At 35.6% G+C, this 18758-nt stretch overlaps 1 long non-coding RNA gene across 1 annotated transcript; it reads left to right on the top strand.

Moving 5' to 3' along the window:
- The first annotated feature begins 1650 nt into the window (after positions 1–1650).
- Positions 1651–2808, top strand: LOC107915890 (uncharacterized). Its single transcript, XR_001689310.2, has 3 exons — positions 1651–1995; positions 2102–2216; positions 2724–2808. It is a non-coding gene; the product is annotated as an uncharacterized lncRNA (long non-coding RNA).
- The last annotated feature ends 15950 nt before the right edge of the window (positions 2809–18758 follow it).

Here is an 18758-nt window from a genome sequence, read left to right as displayed (position 1 = left end):
AAAGGTATTCTTCATCTTTGTTGTAAATATTTTAATATTTTTCAATATGTATACCTCATCAGTGACTTATTGATCAATGCTATTTGTTCCAAAAGTTTTTTGCTTACATTTTATTATCTTAATTATAACTTGCTCAAAGCCTATAGGTTTATCTTCTATCAAGAGACTACTATTGTTTGAAGTTGGAGTTTGAACGTGGAAATGGACAGGTTTGTTTTGGTTATGAAGAAGTGGCTACATAATTGGAGAAATTTAGATGGATTGAAATATGTTAACCAGTGAGGTGAATAGAGGAAGAAGATGAAGGTACAATGAAGGGATGAGTCTGAAAGTTGGGAGGAAATTTATGGTTTTGCTGAGAGAAATAAGAGATTCTATTAAGGGAGGGTGAGAAGAAGAGTGCAATCAATGTGAGCTGTTTACATGATCCTTTTTATGGTGGGGACAAATTTAGTTATGTGTTTTAAGATTGTTGATGTGGAAGTTTGAAGTTCATCGGGTTATGGTTCGTGAATCAATTACAGGGTCCTTGAACTAACTATGGGTCCGCGATATTGTTGGTTTCATCGGAAAACATGCGTCAAGTTTTCTCTGAGTAATTTGTAAGGTTCGCTACCTAGGGTATAATAAGATATTATTTTATTGTTTGGTTTTATAGGATTGTTGGTAAAGTTGAATGCATTGAAAATTAGGGTACAGTGGAAGTGACTCAAGAAGAACATGTCTTATTGATTATGGGTGACTACTATTTGGCGAACAAGAAGGGATGTTTATAATTACATTTTCTAATACATGCATATATGTGTACATATTACAAGTGCAATCGGACTGAGCAGACCAAAGTAGCAAAGCAAGAGAAAGGAAGGCAACAATTACTCCTTATTCATACAATTGCGATATGCAATGCTACGCTGCATTTATAGTGTAAAATTATGAATGCATATGTAAATATACATAATAAGATGTTTATAATCCTTATTTTTTTAAAATATATATATGTGTGTGCATATATTATAAGTATTTTAGGCTAAGCTAACTTCTTAGTTTTTGTATATATATATTTTTTATTTTTTGTCAAATAGAGAACGAAAAAAATTAGATTTTTTAATACATTAGATAGTTGGTTTTTACCCTACCACAAAAAGAAAATAAAAAAGGGAAAATTAAATTAAAATGCTGATCATAATTATATTTAAAAAAAATACTTTTTTATATTTGGCTGCAGCCTAATTATTTTATTTTTATTTTGTTGAGATCCATGTTATAATTCAGTTTAGTTCAACTCATATTTCATTCCATTGAATCAAACAATTAAATTAAAAATATTATTAAATTATGTATTATTTTATAAATTGTATTTAATAATTATGTTAAAATATGATTACATTTAATAACAATGTTACTTTAGTTATTTAAGTCTTTTTCCTTATACTATTACAACATCTATTCTATTCAACTAAATACAAAAATACTATTATAGTTATATTTCATTCCATTAAACCAAATAAATAAATTGCTGATTACAATTCTGTTCTATTACATATTTACATCTCATTTTAGCCAATCCTAGTGTAATTATAGTCTATCTAAAATTGAAGTTAAAAAACTTTTAAAAAACTTTTAATTAATGTCAATTGATAATGCCAAACTCCATTAGAAGCTATTAGTGCAGAGCTGAAAAATGTTGCTCTTGTTTTTGCTTCAACATCTCTCCAAAACTTATTTCATCCTTCAAAAATTTTCTTGATTTAATTTAATTTTTCATAGGGTTGTAAAATTCAATGGAGAATTTGAATATGGCGTTAGTTTCTTCTTCGTCCTTGTCTTACTCTTCTCCTCCAAAGTTATTTCCATTAGGATACAATAATCCTAATTACACTCTAAAAAACCCTACCAAAACCTTCCTTTTTCGAACTTCCAAGATTGCTCCTCGTTCTTCCCGAATTCCAAACTCCGCCCATGCTTCTCCTCTTCCCCCCCTTCATCCCCAAATTGGTATTGCTTCTCTTCTTTCTTTCTTTCTTTATTGTTTTGCTTTGATATTTAAATTTCTTATACTTTTTATATTCTTTTTTTTTCCCATGGATTTGATGTTAAGCAGTTTTGAGAAAGCATAGCGATGAGAGGTTTGCGAGCATTTCTTCTTCCAGCAATCAACAGACTTCTTAAGTTGGAGTCAACCCCAATCCCACTGTGCCTCCGCCATCCTCTCGAATGTAATTAAATCTTCCTTTTGTGTGTGTGTATCTAGCTTTTGGTTTCTAATTTCTGCTTTTGGAAATTAAAGAAAGGATGGATGATGAACTTAAGATTGTAAATTCTTTTGGAGGACTAATCATTTGATGTTCAATTTAATGTGAAGAAAAAAGTAATCCATATTGTGGTAGAATTATGGTTACTTATTGATCATTTATCCTTTTTTTTTGTTTTCTTTTTATTATTCTTTTCTTTAGTAAATTTTCAGGTAGGAAAAACTACCGGACAGAGCCTTAGGGGGCAAATTCGTTTGAATTGCTATGAAAACTTTAGCATTCTACTCCATTTTTTTTACGGAATCGTGATTTTCTTTTATTTTTTATTATTTACTTTGCTTTATAGCAACTTTGGAGGAACAAAGCTAATACAGGGGGAAAAAGAAGTAATTACTTGGCAGACATTATCTTTTGCATTTTATTAACATTCTTTTCTTTGCTCAGTTATTTGTGTCTTTATATTTTTTCTAGAGGATCACCACTCTTTTGGATTGGAGTAGGCATTGGGCTCGCAGCACTTTTTACATGGGTGAGCAAGTGGATGCTGTTTCTCGGGTGATATTTTTAGTATTATTGTATTGATAATGGCAATGGTTTCTTTTTGGTACATATTTTGATGAGATCGTATTGATAATGGCAATGGTTTCAAGAAGAACTCATGAACCTCAAAATAGAAGCAAGGTACCAAGAACTTACCTTCAATTTTCCTCCTCCTAATGACCGAATACTCAAGAGCTTTCTCCTCTCCTTTCTCTTCTCTAACTTTCAGCTATGATGAACAAAGATGGACAAAACTTTGTTCTTTTCACCCCTTTTTCTTTTAATAAAACTTCATATTTCATCCATTTAATTCTTTAATACAAAAGACATGAAATTCTTATCATGAAACATTTACCTAACCCATTATCATGAAACATTTACCAAACCCATTATCATGGAACATTTACCTAACCTATTATCATGGAACATTTACCCAACTTATTATCATGGAACATTTACCTAACCTATTATCAATTTGTATCAATTTGTACCATAAATTATGGATATCAAGTGTACATTTTGTCTACAACAACATGATGGCTGGCCACTTCATGTAAAATGGGAGGTTTGTCATGCAAATCCTCCTATTTTGCACTCCTATTTATTTGACCACTTCAATTTAGCCTATAGCATTTTCAAACATTTTCACATAGGTCCTATTTCATAATTTCACCCCCTTTTTCTTATGGAACAAAAATTAACTAAAATTGTCTGGTTCTATCTTAAGTTTGGGCTTTCTAGAGGCCCACTAACATAATTAAACCTATGCCAACATTCACAGGATTCCCGAAAATTGGGGCGTTACATGGGTCGAATGGGCCGGTAGGCCCTAGATGTATAAAACTCACCAATAGGTGGGAAAATGTTGGACTGGCCGTGTCACTCAAATCGCTTGGATCAAAATCGGGTTTGGTGGGCCAATGGGTTGTGTGGGCCTATGGGCCTGCTTAAATGGGCTTGGGCCCAATCGCACTGTATATTTGCTAAAGGTTGTACGGGTCACGCGAGACGACTGTAAACCTACTGATGGGTCAGTAAGTATACTTAGATCTCGATTTACAAAATGACCGTTATGCCCCTGAAGGGCAAACTGACTAAAATGCCCCTACATGTTATATGATTGTTATTGTATGCCATTTATGACATGTTTGCATTCATGTGATATTATGCTGCATGGGGGATGGGATCATTGATTTGGAGGAAGTATATGTTTTGCTAGGGTCGCATGGTCGCTTGACGACTGTAGATCCACCGACGACTTAAAGCCATTATGTGATTGGCAGCTCTGCTGCGAAATTGGTTAGTGCCGCAACCGGTGCTAGATCAGGAGTGTAGGGATGGGTGGGTTGATTAAATCGCCACAAGAGTGTAGGGTTGGACGAGATACGACGTGCAGGGTTGGTTGGGTATTTTGCATTGCATAATCTGATTCTGATTGTGACATGGGCTTAGGCCCAACTGAGGCTACTATGGACTAAGGCCCAAGTGCCACTGTTATTGTAATGGGCTTAGGCCCCAATTGATGTGACGTATGCTTTATGATCGATGAGGGTTGTACACACTGAGTTTTCGTAAACTCACCCCCTCTTTTAAATTTTTCAGGTAATCTTCAGTAGGCAGTTTGACGTATGGGAGGACTCGGAGGTGGCCACAATACGAACAACTTAAAATTTTTGTATTTTCTTTTACATTACTTAAATTACTTTCTCTTTGGGTTTTTGATGTAATAAGGCCTTTTCTCTAATTTTCTAGTTTTTAATTTGTGGGCTTTTTAACTATTATGATTTGTTTCTGTTAAAAGTAGAGCGCGATTTTCCAAAATGATATCTGTTTTCATAACATCACGTTTTTGCAACATTGTTGAAATGCTTTCGCAACATTGTTGAAATGCTTCCGCAACAAACATGTTTTTAAAAGTAAGGCTGGTTTAAAATGGTTAACAAATAATTAAGTTGACTTTAGAATTAAATAAAAGGGTTTTTCTCTTTCAAGCGAGATTTATTAATAAGACAAAGTTTTTCGAAAAAGCATTTTAATGTGACACACCAGATTCAATCATAACGTCTAGGTGGGGTTTGGGGTGTGACATTTAGTGGTATAGAGCCAAGTTGCAAAACTTGGCTGGGAAATGGGCCTTAGTTTTTGGATTTTAAAGTTATTTACAAACGATTCTGAAGCATTTTGAAGGATTTTTATTGTGAGGTACACCGAGTCTCCGACGCTGAATCCGTAAGTTTCTGAAATTGATGTTTGTTTTCATTGAAAAGTAGTAGATAAAAATACTGTGATTTCATAGATATTAAAATGTATTGTTACGCTTAAATTTAGAGTTTGTATTTATTCTGTGTATGTTCAGGAAATGGTGTACATGTGATATCTATCCGTTCTGATGGATAGATGGTTTGGTGCATGCTTTTATTATTAGGATTAAAGTGCGCAGCGAGAGCGTAGTGTGGTAGGCTAGGATGTGCGACTGTTCTGATAGTTGGAAATTTCGAGGATGAAATTTCTTTAAGGGGGTAGAGTTGTAACGCCTCGAATATGGGCCTAGAAGGAATGAGCCTTGAGCGTGAGAACACATAAAAGTTTATACGTGCGAGAAATATCACAAATTGCATGTTGGCTTTAGTGGCTAAGTATTTGGGCATATTTGGGAGTGTTAGAGAAGTCCTAGGTTCAAACCTGGGCTTTAGCTAAATTTTTTATTTAAGTGAATAAAACCTTTGGTATTTGGAAGTAAACCTTTTAAATAAGTAAGATTAAAATGGGACACAAGATGAGCTTGTAGTCCAGTGGTTGTGGCGTCATTAAGGTGGCAAGGGAGCTTGCGTTCGAGTCACTCTATGCACAAAAGAGTATTTATTTTACTCCTTTGTTGTATGAGTGGTGGAGTTTGAATAAAACACTACAAGGGTGGTTGGAATTTGAACTGGTCAAGGAATGGATTATGGAGAAAATCAAGGAGCAGATTGGGGAGGAAATCATGGAGGGATTTTAGGAGGAAAAAGGGGAGTTTGAAGTGAGGTAAGACTGTGCCGAATTTGCTTGAAAAGTACTTAGAAATTTGGCTGGGGAGGGTGCCTTTCATTTTTGTCTTTTGGTGATCATTGTTTTTTTGGTTTTTTTCCCCCTGAAACATCTTAGCGGTATACTTTCCTTGAGTGGCCAAATACATTTTGACCTTTTTTCATAACTACATCTATTCTTTTGAGTACTACGATCAATTTTATTCCGCTTCTTTTTCTATTTTTCACTTTGGCATTCGTTCACCCATACTTCCCCTTTCGGTTAGCCCTCTAATTGTATTCTCTTTTCTTTTGAGTTCTTGCCAGTTACCTTTCTCTTCTTCCTTTTTGGCATTTCCTTCGGTTTTTGTCAAACCACTATTCTTTTTCCCCTCTCTTACTCAGACTTCAGTGTAGCAATATTTATCCATCAGATCAAACTCTCAATGACCAAAGGAGGTTCTAGGAATAAAGTGATGACAGTGGGCCAATGGGTCTGTGGGCCTATGGGCTTGCTTAAATGAGCTTTGGGCCCAATCGCACTATATATTTGCTAAAGGTTGCATAGTTCATGCGAGACGACTGTAATCCTACTGATGGGTCAGTAAGTATACTTAGATCCCGATTTACGAAATGATCGTTATTCCCCTGAAGGGAAAATGACTAAAATGCCCGTACATGTTATATGATTGTTATTGTATGCCATTTATGACATGTTTGCATTCATGTGATATTATCCTGCATGGGGGATGGGATCATTGATTTGGAGGAAGTATATGTTTTGCTAGGGTCGCATGGTCGCTTGACGACTGTAGATCCATCGACGACTTAAAGCCATTATGTGATTGGCAGCTCTGCTGCGAAATTGGTTAGTGCCGCAACCGGTGCTAGATCAGGAGTGTAGGGATGGGTGGGTTGATTAAATCGCCACAAGAGTGTAGGGTTGGACGAGATACGGCGTGTAGGGTTGGTTGGATATTTTTGCATTGCATAATCTGATTCTAATTGTGACATGGGCTTAGGCCCAACTGAGGCTACTATGGACTAAGGCCCAAGTGCCACTGTTATTGTAATGGGCTTAGGCCCAAATTGATGTGACGCATGCTTTATGATCGATGAGGGTTGTACACACTGAGTTTTAGTAAACTCACCCCCTCTTTTAAATTTTTCAGGTAATCCTCAGTAGGTAGTTCAACGTATGGGAGGACTCAGAGGTGACCACACTACGAACAGCTTAAAATTTTCGTATTTTCTTTTACATTACTTAAATTACTTTCTCTTTGGGTTTTTGATGTAATAAGGCCTTTTCTCTACTTTTCTAGTTTTTAATTTGGGGGTTTTTAACTATTATGATTTGTTTCTGTTAAAAGTAGAGCGCGGTTTCCAAAATGATATCTTTTTTCATAACATCACGTTTTCGCAACATTGTTGAAATGCTTCCGCAGCAAACATGTTTTTAAAAGTAAGCTGGTTTAAAGTGGTTAACAAATAATTAAGTTGACTTTAGAATTAAACAAAAGGGTTTTTCTCTTTCAAATGAGATTTATTAATAAGACAATTTTTCGGAAAAGCATTTTAATGTGACACACCAGATTCTGTCATAACGTCTAGGCTGGGTTTGGGGTGTAACATTCTGTGTAGCATCAAATATTAAAATCTGCTATTCCGGTTTTCTTATGATTCCATGTGGTTATCCGCAAGAGATTTCTATTTGACGAAAATGGTTATATCTATTATAATCATAATTCCCGTTTGAAATTTGGGAATACTGCAGTATTGTTATCAGAATAATAAATTTGTGCTTCTGTATTGGTTACTATTCAAATCACATCTGATTTTCTTTTGGGTTCAGATACTTAATTAATAATAGGGATATTATCTATTGTTACGGGTAAGACGTCAGTCTTATTATGACATTATGATTTCTATTTGATGATTGTAGCTTCTGTATAATGATATGTCTGGGTTATCCTTTTTAATGCGAAGAAAAGATCTCTTTGGAAAGATTGATTCAATGGTTTAGTCTGATTTGAATTATTTGATTAAAAAGTTAATTGGGTTATATGTGTTTGAATCTATCCATTAGACTGGAAATAAACTTTGAATGCACATGTGTGAACTGAGGAATAATCTGGAAAAAGAATTCATATTCTTGAAGACTTGATGTAGAGTTATATCTATTGGAACAATTCTATCTAAGAAATGTTGTGGTAAATTAAAGTTAGTTTAATTGTTGAAGCTTCCTTTTTGCACGAAGATATTGTTAACCGAAACATCAATACTGGTTCAGTTTAATTTGAAGAAAAAGTTTATAATCTTCAGTCATGTGGCCATAAACAGTTTGAAGTGTATTCTAATATTAGAGTATACAGAGATATCAAGTGAATCCATATGATTAAAGCCGCATGAAAAGAATTACCCGACGCACGATCTAGAATTGGCAGCAATTGTATTTGTATTGAAGATATAGCGTTACTATTTATTTGGTGAAAAATATCATGTTTATTCTGATAAAAAAATCCTGAAAAACTTGATGAATCAGAAAGATCTAAATTTGAGACAACGTCGAAGGTTAGAATTGCTAAAAGACTACAAGCTTGTAATTGACTATCACCTGGGAAAGGCTAATGTTGTTGCTGATGCTCTAAGTCGAAAATCATTGTTCACTTTACGTGCAATGAATGCGCATATGGCTATGTTTGATGATGGTTCGATAATAGTTGAAATAAAAACAAGACCATTATTGGTTCAACAAATTTGTGAATTGTTAGCAAAATGAGCTCAATGTGATTTGAATGTTGATTCCGAGTTCAGAGTTAATGCTAAGGGTTGTTTGAGGTTCAGAAATCAAATATGTGTTCCAAGAAATTCAAAGTTGATTCAAATGATTTTGAACGAAGCTCATAGCAGTCGGTTATTTGTTCACCCGAGTAGTACGAAGATGTACAATTATCTAAAACAACTTTACTGGTGGCATGGTATGAAATGAGACATTTTTGACTTTGTTTTGAAATGTTTAGTCGTCAGCAAGTAAAAATCGAGCATCAGGTACTTTCTAGGTTGCTTCAGGCAATCATGATACCTGAATGGAAATGGGACAGAGTTACGATGGATTTTGTATTCGATTTATCGTTGACACCGAACAAGAAAGATGCAATCTAAGTTATTGTGGATAGATTGACTAAATTGGCTCATTTTGTTTCGGTTCGCATTGATTATTCAATTGATAAGCTTGCTGAGTTATATGTTTCTCAGATTGTGAGATTACATGGTGTGGCTATTTCTGTTGTTTTGGATAGGGATCCAAGGTGTACGTCGTGGTTTTGAAAGAAACTGCATAATGCTCTAGGTACGAAATTACTTTTCAGCACAGCTTTCCATCCGCAAACAGATGATCAGTCTGAACGAGTCATTCAGATACTTGAGGATATATTGAGATGTTGCATTCTTGAGTTCGAAGGTACGTGGGAATGATACCTACCTCTTATTGGATTCGTGTACAATAAAATGGCACATTATGAGGCTTTATACGGTCGTAAATGTCATACACCATTGTATTGGACTGATCTCAGTGAAAATAAGATACACGGGGTCGATTTGATCAGAGAGACTGAACAGAAAGTAAAGTGATCTGTAAAAGTCTGAAAACAACGTCAGATTGTCAGAAATCATATACGGACTTGAAATGAAAATATATAGAGTTTCAGATCAGAGACAAAGTCATTTTGAAAGTTTTACCATGAAAGAAAATAGTCAGATTCAGTTGTAAAGGCAAATTGAGTCCGAGATTTGTTGGGCCGTATGTAACACCCCGAAATTGGGCCTAGAAGTATTGGGCCTTGAGCATGGGAGCGGTTAGGAGACTACTCATTAATATTTTAGTTAAGCAAGAAAGTGAAACAAATTGCATGTTTCCTTTAATGGCTAAAGTGATTTGGGTGTGTTTGAGAAGCCTGGGTTCAAGTCTTGGCCTTTGCAAATTTTTTTAAATTAGCTCTTAAATGAATCTGGACTCTAATACATAGGCTTTATAAATAATTGCGCTTATTTTAAGTCACAAAAAGCCTTGTGGTCTAGTGGCAAGGTGGCGTGTAAAGGAACATTGAGTTCTGAGGTTCGAGCGTTGGCATAGCTCAAGTGAGGTATTTATTTAGCAGCTTGGTTTGGCCAGTGGTTGTGTTGCAGTAAAATTCTGATGGATGAGTGGTGGAGTGATAGGTAGAGGATATTAAGGAGGAAATAGTGGAAAGGATTGGGGAGAGATTTGTGGAAAGGAATTAGGAGTTTGATGAGCGTGGGGATGTTGGTGCCATTTGGTATCTCTAATTCGGCATTGGGAAAAAAATTGATTCGGGGACTAAAATCCCTAAGGGGGGAGAGTTGTAGCAACCCGTTTTTGGTCAAATTGGAACAGTGGCTTCGGGACCACAAATATGAAGTCAAATATTTATTTTATTATTATTTTAATTCCTACAGTATGATGTTATGTTGGTGTAAAAATTTCATTATGCAATTTTATTGTTTGAATGGTCAATTTGATAAAAAGGACTAAATCCCGTAAAGTGTAAAACTTGAGTTCTATTAGTTAAAGGTATCTATTAGCTATAGAACATTAAAGTAAAGGTCCTTATGTCATTATTAACCCATTTATAACATAATGGATGTTAGTGACATGGCATTTGGTGTAACACCCGTCACCCGTATCCTACGCCGGGATAAGGTTCGAGGCATTACCGGGGCTTTACACTTGTAACACGCTAATTTGGGTCGCAAATTTTCACTCAAATTTAAAACCTTTCTATCATGAATATCTCGTCCCCTGTATAGGCCTTTGAGGTCAAATACATACCCAGAGGCAGTGTGGGACAAGTTCGGGCACGTTCAGTAAACCTTGAGCTCCTCAGAAAATTTTCCTTATCTTAAAGTGTCACACGCCTGTGTAGATGGGCCGTGTGGACTCACACGCCCGTGTGGCTTGGGGCATGCCCATGCCCTTTAGCCGTGGGCAACACTGAATTATCAACACGGCCATGGCACACACCCGTGTTGCCTGCCCGTGGACGACACTGTCTTTTTAACACGGTCATGGCGCACGCCCGTGTGGCATACCCGTGTACAAATTTGAGATAAAATTTTAAATGAAGGGGACACACGACCATAGCACACACCCACGGGAGAGAGCCGTGTGTCATGCACGGCCTAGACACACATCCGTGTGTCTAACCATGTGGACTCTAATAGACTATTTTCCAAGCCTTTAGTCACCCATTTCTACTACTTGTGCTTAGTGGTTGCTAAATTCAAAGTAAAACACAATTATCCACTTGTAAATAATCTTGATAAAACTAGTTGTATGAAAACCTCATATCATTGGTTTCATACAAGATAGGTTATTTCCCATTTGCGTTTATGGGTTCCCATGTCACTTTAATTCATCCGAAATTGGCTCGTTCATGTGACTCATTGCCAATTTGGTAACAAGCCATCACTTGTAAATAAAACCATACATAAATTCGTAGGTCATAGCCTACTTCAATTAAGCCAATTTTGTGGCCATATACAAAGAGATAAACATATTTTTACATGCCTTCATTTGGAAAATCAAATGACACATATAACAAAATACTTAAAAATACTATACATGCCATTGAACAAAATAACGAAGTCTTTATACCAAAGCTTGTCTAGTTGATAGTGTGTTGACTCTCCAATCGTCTTCCAATCCTTTCGAATCCTCAAGCTATGTGAGTCAGAGAAAAAGAGAGGGGTAAGCATTTTCATGCTTAGTAAGCTCGAATAACCGGAAAGTAACTTACCAACTAATTAGCATACATCCATATTTAAATCATGAAATCATCAATTATGAAATGATTCCCTACCACATGCACTCGATCAATGAGTTAGTCACATAACAAAGCATCATGTAATTTATTAGATGAGCTCATCATTCATCATCTTATTAACATACCTCATGTTAATCCCATTGAGTTTCTAGGAAATCTCGATGGAATGCCCATTCTCCGTCAATTCTTACGAATGATCATTTCACATATATGCACTCCCGCGAACCTCACATCTCAAGGCGAGATTACCAGTCCAGGCTAAATCCCTCATATCATGAACTCAAAAGGTGACGTCGGGATTACCAGTCCAGGCTAGATCCCTTTTAGCGACAAACACCCTGAATGAGCTCGGATCTGAATTACCAGTCCAGGCTAAATTCGACCCTAATCGGATTACCCGTCCGGGCTAAATCCTCATGCACATATATTCTTCGGGAGGCTCGATCATTCAAGGAACACCCGCCTGGGCTAGATCCTTTTCATACTTGAGACCACGGATTACCTGTCCGGGCTAAATCCTTACTGTAACACATGCAGGATCTCAGTTCACATGTCAATCAGGGTTTGTTCATCAAATTCTCTTTTTCAACCTCAACCGAGACATTTTTCACATGTTAGTCATCAAATATGCATTTCTATGATATTTCATGCCAATAATAAATGCAATCATCATACTTCATAATCATTCAATTATTCATATTAGGGATTTACTTTAAGTTATCTGAACTTACCTGGTATTCTTTTCGGAGTTGTGTTTCGTTTATTCCAAAACTTTGCGTTTACCACGATCGACTTCCAGAATTTGTTCCTGGGGGTCTATAACAACAAAATTATATCATTAATACCCCACATTATACATTACAAGTTTATTATCTACCCCGGTCCAAATGACCGTTTTGCCCTTAATCTTTCACATTTTTACAATTTAGTCCCTAGGCTCGTATAATGAAACACATGCACTCTTTATCTTACCCAAGCCTAGCCGAATACTTTTCATTCTTATGGTAGCCCACATTTTCCATTATTTCCTCATTTCTACCACACATTTACATCTTTTGCAAAAATAGTCCCTATAAGGGTTTTTCATGAAAATCAACTAGTAAAAGATGTTTAATACACATTCATCTTTCATATTCCTCCATAACCCATCAAGATACAAGCAAATCATGCATAGGTAAATTTTTAAACATGAACCCTAGCATGAAATATGGGTAGAAATGGAGAGAGCAAGCTACCGGGATTTCAAAAAAACAAAGAGTATGAAAAACGGGGCTTGGGAGCACTTACTATTGAGCTTGGAAAGCCTGAAACCCTAGCTATGGAAACCCTTGAAATTTTAGCTAGACAAGGAAGAGAATGGGCTGATTTTGATTCATTTTTCCCATTTTATTTCATTAAAATACCAAATGACCAAAATGCCCTTATGCCCTTTCCTTAAATTCCATCCATGCAAGCCCATTTTTGTCCAAAAACTTAGAATTTGGGAAAATTGCTCTCCAAGACCTTCTAATTCATAACCTAAGGCAATTTCATACAAATTGCTTTTAAAATTCAAGTTTTGCAATTTATTCAATTTAATCCCTAATTTCCAATTGAACACCTTACTCAAAGAATTTCTTCATGAAAATTTAATACATGCATATACACATATTCTAGGCCTCATAATAATCATAAAATAAATATTTTGATGTCAAATTTTTGGTCTCGAAACCACCATTCCGACTAAGCCCTATTTCGGGATGTTACATTTGGAGTAATTATTTAGTATTTTAAAGGTGAATTATGTAAATTGGTTAATAAAGGTTAATTAAAGAAAACAAATGAATTTATTCATGCATTCGTCTTCTTGAAACCGATTCTTCATTGGAAAATAGGGCTAGGGATTCAACAACTTTATTTCCTTCAATTAGGTATGTGTTTTGTCCTGGTTTTTAATGATTTTTACGTTTTTGAGATTATTGTAACTTATTCTAGCTAGCCCAGGGACTAATTTGCAAAAATTTTAAATATTGATCATGTTTCTATTGTTGAATGCTTGAGTAATTTGATGATTTATGATAGATTTGGAAGGTTTATTGTTAGATTAATAGCTTTTGTAAAGTGATTTTTGACAAAAATGTCAAAAGGGATTAAATTGAGAAAATGTGAAATGTGGTGATTAAAATGTGAATAAATTGAAAATATGGTTTGTTAGTAACATGTATTAAATTCGTCTAAGCATGGGTTTGTATTAAATTGCATGAATTTGCAATTTTATGTGATAAGGACTAAATTGTGAAAGTGTGAAACATTAGGGGCAACTGTGTAAATTTTCCAAATTGTAAATTATAGGCTAAATTGAATAGACCGAATGTTGAATGTGCTAAATTTGATAATATAGAGACCAGGATAAGCTGAGATCGGGATTAGATCGGGGAAAAGGAAAAGTGGACGAATAGTTTATAATTTCCATCCGAGCAACTCTAGTAAGTTCGTATAATTAGAATTAAATTTTAAATACTTGTAAATTATTTGAAATGAAAGTATAATTGAGTAAATGGTATTATTGAGAATTATTGAATACTAAGTCTTGTTTGAACCGTAGAAAGTCGTAGGATATGAGTGACACGTCCTAGAGTTACTGTTTTAGTCGAGATCCTGCATGTGTTACAGACTCTCCACAGCTCGTATGAGCTTACATTATAATAGCTCATAAGAGCTTACTTTTTCCAGCTCGTCAGGGCTTACCGTTCCAGTTCAATAGAGCTTACTACCCGTCAGCTCAGGAGGAGCTTACTGATCATAGCTCGAAAGAGCGGAAATGATAATGGATAATTACATACTATAACACCCCTTACCCATGTCTGATGTCGGGACAAGGTATAAGGCATTACCGACTTAAACATACACATACATGCAAAAACTGGGTCATAAAATTTCTTTTTAATTCAAAAATTTTCATACACATGCATAATGTCCCATACACGAGCCTACGATGCCCTAGACATGCATTGAAAGTAGTTAGGGACTAAATCGAGAACCTTAGAAAGTTTTGAGAAAACTTAGAAAATTTCTTTCCATGAAACAGGGTCATACGCCCGTGTGACCATAGGGACACACCCGTGTGCCCAGGACACACCAGTGTCCTCAGGCCGTGTAACTCTCTGACTATGACGTCAGCAACCAAAATTTAACCACACGGATAAGTCACACACCGTGTGCTAGGCCTTATCATCTACACGGCTGAGACAGATGGTCGTGTCTCTGCCTGTGTGGCTAACACTTAGGCTATTTCCCAAGCCTTTTGTTACCATTAATCCCTCACATCTTTACACACATTTTTGATATTTTTGAGTGTTTTGGAAGAGGGTTCTTTTCTCCTTTTTTCAAATGGTTGCCAAATTCCTTTAGTCAATTTCGGCATTTGGTTGTTTCGGGTTTGTGCCTCTCGCGACATTTTTCTTATTTTAGTCATTTTTCATTCTCTACCGAACACTATTCTTCTTCTTTCGCTACTCTCTTGACATTGCCGAACACATCTTCCTCCTCTTCCCCATTATTCTTTCAAGTTTCATTCATAGCCAACTTTCCTTCTTCTTCCCCCTTCATTTATTTTTCTCCCTTTTTCTTCTGTTCTGCTTCTAAAACAAAAGTTATTCTTCTTTGATCTTTTTCAAGCAGTTTGGGTAGTGGTTGGTGATCATGATATTCGTGTGATAAGTTTTATAAAATTATAATGAATTGTTCTTGAAACTAACTATTATCACGATGAAGGCAAGTGTACCTATTGAATAGTAGTATAGCTCTAGCAAGATTGGATTATCGAACCCAAAGGAGCTAAAAGTACTAGTAATGACTGTCTTTTTATTATCTAGCCTTAGAATAATGGGGTTTACTTTAACTAACTAATTAAGTAAACTAAGAAATCATAGAAATAGAATTAGGGAATGACTTTTGGAAAACTCGATTGATTGAGACAATACCTAAGGAAAAATCCACCTAGACTTCACTTGTTATTTGACTCTGAATCAGACGATTTATTCATTTCACTTGATCCGTAGAAATCCCTAGGTTATATTATTATCCCTCTCGAGACTAACAACATCTAACCCTAAGTTGAATAATTGAAATCTCTTTCTAATTAACTCCCTAGGGTTGCATTAACTCGATCTATAGATCCCCTTATTAGGTTTCACCCTAATCCGGCAAAATCTTGTCACCTTATCTCTAGGTGCGCAACCAACTCCGCTTAATTATGACAAATGTACTCTTAGACAGGGTCTATTCCTCCTCTGAATAAGAGCTTATCTTGAATCAATATCCTGGAATATCAAGATAAGAATTAAGAACACATAATTAAGAACAAGCTAAATATTTATCATACAATTCAGAAATTAATAACAAGATTCGTTTTTGGTTTCATTCCCCTTAGGTATTTAGGGGATTTAGTTCATAACTAAAAAGGAAAACATCTCACAAGAATAATGAATACAAAACATAAAGAAAACCCAAAACTCCTGAAGGGAAATTGAGGGGAGATCTTCAGTCTTGATGATGAATCCTGCTTTTGAGATGGATCAATTGGCTTTCCTTGAGCAGTTCCCTGCCTCCTTCTCATTGTGTGTGTCATTTTCCTCCTCATTTAGGGTGTATTTATAGGCTTTGGAATGCCTAAGAACCCTCAAAATTGGCCTTTTCTGAATTGGACTCAACTTGGGCTTGGTAGGGACACGCCCGTGTGCGATTACTTCAGGCCGTGCTCGAGCCTATTAGAATGCCACGAGCGTGTGTTCTACCCATGTAAGTCATTCTTCGATTCTGCCAAATTGACACGGCCGTGTGGTCTGCCCGTGTGAGGAAGTCCAAGCCATGTTGATTTCGTACTTTGGCCCATTTTCTCCGTTTTTGGCCCGTTTCTCGTTCCTTTCGCTCTCCTATGATCGCTTAAGTATAAAACATGAAATTAATGCATTAGGAGCATCGAATTCTCCAATTCTAAGGAAAAAATCATCCATAAAATGTGTTAAGCATGGGGTAAAAATATGTATAAATTACGGTTTATCAAATACCCCCACACTTAAGCATTTGCTTGTCCTCAAGAAAATCCTCAACTCATAATCAAAATAAATTCTTCTCAACTTATAATTTCTATCTATAATATCTCAAAATAATCCATAGGTAATCATACATTGAAAATTCAACTGAAAGAACATCAAAGTTTCAAACATTCCAAGTTGAGTATTTTATCATGAAAACATAGGTGTCTCCCCTCGTCTAAGTAATTACCTTTGATTCAAAATGTCATAAAGTCTCACATCCTCAATAAATGAAGCACTTAATAGTCAATAATGAAAAGTCATTACCATAGGCTTGCATGATAATCAAATCTCCACCACTATAAATTGAAACATCAATCAAAAGGTCTTTAGAGGGTTGTAATGAGGCTTGGTTAGGGGGTGTGGCCACAAGCTGAAAGAAAGGGTTAGAATCGAGATTGAATTGAAAAATTGCCTAACTAGAAAAATGACTAGTCAACAATTGCGTACAACAGAGTTTTTTTATCACAAAATAGAATTTAGCTTTTTTTTAGCTCAGAAGGTTACTACTACTAATATGTAAACATTTTTTAAGAACAAGTCAAATAACAAAATAGAATAAAACATAGCTAAGCAACTATTTCAATTCAAATCTCGATAAAAATTAAGGATAAAATTAATTTAGGGGATTTCAATAATAATGGGTTAAGGGTTAATATTAATGGTAATACAAGAAATAGCTTGTTAGCTCAACAGGGTTTACTAAGGGTTAATCATGGAGATAGGCTTTTCATGGCATGAGCGGGTTAATCCTAAGTGCCTCTATCATCTTGACATATAAAATCAAATAGTGTGGTCTTGACATGCATAATCAAGCAAGTTCTAGAATAACAATTCAATATTGATGCACTCTTAATGAAAGTGAGCATGAAAGAATTAATAGATGCTTTAAAGGCTTAAGATCTCACAAAAATTATGGCTTTTTGATGTTTAAACTTGTGAATTCCAACTCAAGATAATACCTAAACTTAGGGAAACAACCTAAAAGTTTTTAATTCTTTAAAAATCAAACTATCATGCTTGATTCCCTAATGTCTTAAAGTTTAAACAATAAATGCATAAATGCCTATGTTTTAATTCAAGATATATCAACAAAAGTCATAAATCAATCAAAATTTATCCTAAACATGATATGAGAGCTTTTCAAGAGAATAAGGCAATCATTCAGTGACTTTTCTGATAGTGAAATGAATACCCCCACACTTAAGATGTACATTTCCCTCAGTGTACAAAGATAGATATATAGAAATAAAAATAAGATATGGGGAGAAGTGAAACTCCCTGAGTGATGAATGAATTTCCTTGAACTAGAGTTTTGGAGAATAATCGGCGTGAGGGTGGAGGAGGATACTCCAGTGGTGGTAGAGGTTCATTAGTCCATAAGTCCTGCGCCAAAAGAATATTATATCTAGTAGTAGCTATGGTCATGGTCGAGCAGGACATGGCAGTAGTAGAGAACCTTTCCCGGTGGAGTTTTTAGTTCCTATGTGATGATGAGCTTAAGAGCACTATATAACTGTGACAGAATCAGAAACTTTTTTTAGGGGGTATAAATACGAATAATTACTCTTAATGAAATAACTGAAATTGATAATTATAAAAGAAATTCTAAAATCTAATAAAAATAAAAAGTAGTTTTAATAAAAATAAAAAACATAAAATAATAAATAAATATTTTTAAACATCTTCATCGCTGGATGGTTCGCAAGGTGGGACTGGAAATGAGATGTGGAGGTGCTGACAAATCTGCTGTCGAGTAGCATCAATGTTGTCAAATCGTTGAAAACACTACTATCGAATCGAGTGAGGTGCTCAGAGATGTCAGCATATGAAGTTGCCGTATAAACTGGACAGAGGTTAGTGCTGAGACGGGGGTCTGTGCTGCGGGACTATCAGTAATGCCTCGGGTCTTCCTCGGTAATTTGCAGACGATATTGAGAGGTGGTTTCGTGCTTTTCATCTATGCTAGATGTCAGATCTGTGGACATGGCTGACGTCAGGATGCTTGCTCGGTGAAACTGTTGAGAACGATCTAAGTGCTGG

Source organism: Gossypium hirsutum, chromosome A07, assembly GCF_007990345.1.
Source record: "Gossypium hirsutum isolate 1008001.06 chromosome A07, Gossypium_hirsutum_v2.1, whole genome shotgun sequence".
NCBI classification, from domain to species: Eukaryota; Viridiplantae; Streptophyta; class Magnoliopsida; order Malvales; family Malvaceae; genus Gossypium; species Gossypium hirsutum.
The sequence above is the reverse complement of the archived record's forward strand: the minus strand, read 5'-3'. Positions and strand labels throughout refer to the sequence as shown.